Source organism: Cucurbita maxima, unplaced genomic scaffold (assembly GCF_002738345.1).
Source record: "Cucurbita maxima cultivar Rimu unplaced genomic scaffold, Cmax_1.0 Cma_Scf00005, whole genome shotgun sequence".
Classification (NCBI taxonomy): Eukaryota; Viridiplantae; Streptophyta; class Magnoliopsida; order Cucurbitales; family Cucurbitaceae; genus Cucurbita; species Cucurbita maxima.
Genome location: NW_019272021.1, coordinates 2256459 through 2258725, shown reverse-complemented (window position 1 = coordinate 2258725; position 2267 = coordinate 2256459).

Genomic DNA, 2267 nt, shown 5'->3' with positions numbered 1-2267 from the left:
TATATATATATATATATATATATATATATATATATATATATATATATATATATATATATATATATATATATATATATATATAAAGATTTATTTAATTAAATTAACCTCCAATAATGTTGCGTAAAAGAAATGGTATAAGTTAATTATGGTACTCGTTTTTAAATTATTAATTAATTTAATATCTAATTTATTATTTGATTTGACCCTACATATAACACGTGTTCGACACATGTCCACACACTAAAAATTCCACTCAAAGAATTAAATTAATTTATTAGAGATGTCATTCTATATATATAATATAGACTTAACAAAATATTAAAAATAGAATTTGATTTTTATAATTTTTTTTTTTTTTTTTTTTTTTTTTGTGATTTCTAAATACCTTTAAAATGAAAGTTCTAACCTCCCTCTATAAATTTACAATTCGGAGATAAAGATACGTGCAAAATAGTGAAAACCTTGCCACATCGGTGTAGTGCTTGCCACATACTTTGATATCAAAGTCAGATAGTGAACAAGTGTACCAAACTTAGAGCTTGAGTGAAAATGTTTATATATGGAGTTGACCACTTGAAGTAGAATCATCCCCATCTAGATCATTCTCAAGCCAATGGAATGTATGTGTTAGAGTCGATCTTGTCGACTCTACGCCTAGAGATCTGGCTCGAGGTACATCTTCCTTTGAGCCCACGAGCGGAGTTAGTCCAAATTCTTGATTGACTTTAACTTACCTATCTAACTTTGAACCTATTTTCATTATGAGTTTTTATCTTCGATGTCTTGAACTATTTTAAATCTAATTTTACTCGTAACACCCGAGTTTANCAAAAACCTTTTGTCATTTTTTTTAAAAAAAAAAAAAAAAAAAAAAAAAAAAAAAAAAAAAAAAAAAACTCAATGAACTATTTTTTAACCTTTTTCTTAAATGATAATAGGGGTGAAAGAAATTATAAAATAAAATTGATTAAAGAAAAGAAAAAGGGCTTTATAGGAAGATTTTGTTTTACAATATGGTTGTGATTTGACAATGAAACTACTCCCCATTATAAAAAATGAGACCACCTTTTTCAATAATCATTATCAAATTACATAATTTTTTCAGCTTTATTCAATTATTTATTTTATTTTTTTTAATTTATATTCCAATTAAATAGAAAATTACTAAAATTATTTAATGATTCAGCCTAGTGACTAACTATTTTCAATATATATATATATATATATATATATATATAATTTGAACAAATATTTAATAAATATAAAATGTTTCATAATGATTTAGTTTAAAATATTTTAAAAGTACGTAGCTATGAAGAAAGAAGAAGACTTTGGTAATCTACCTTAAAGAAAGATATGCAAAGTGAATTTAGGTTTGAAAATTAACCTTTATATTATATTTGGTCCTAAATCTTTACCCACTTTCATATCTTAATCACTAAGTCTCTTTCTTTAATACCAAAATTTAAAAAATTCAATATTATTATGATGATGTATATCCTCTCCGTGTTATTAAGTTACCACAGTCCGGCACCTAAAAGAGGTCGCCAAAAGTGAGAAGTCTATTCATGGCTGGACCGCATATATATCTTAGTTGGTTCAAGCATGTGTATCACCAACTTTAGTAGTGAAGAATTTATTATGAGTGGCCCAAACATGTATCTTGGTTGTTTTAGTAATGAGATCACTCCTCTCGTGTTTATGATTTTATGAGGTTACTATGACAACACTATTGGATGGACGTCAACTAATATCTAGTAATGAGAAGTCTATTATGGATGATCTACATATATATCGACACAGCTATGTAGGAAACTAGTTAGTTGTATATCTAGACTAGTTAAGCGTAAGAATATGACCTTGTGTTGGATAATTCTTAATGGAGGTTCGACAAGAGTCCATGACATCATTTTAAGCAACTCTGACCATACCAGTGAAATGTCATATTTGTCTTCTTTAAACTTTCTCTCAAGGTTTTTTTAATGCGTCTGCTAGATAGAAGTTTTCACAACCTTATAAAAGATGTTTCATTCTCCTCTTTAACTGATGTAAGATCTCACAATATTAATTTGAGTTGTTCGTTCATAAAAGTTTTCTTTTTAATAACAAAAGTCCTTATCCCCATATTTTAGAAGCAACTTTTCATGGCCAAACATGTAAGATGGGTCGTTACGAAATAAAAATGTTGAACTTTTTCAACCGACTATGCCTTCAATAGTACAAAAAATAGAACATCCCTTTCAAAAAAAAAAAAAAAAAAAAACCAA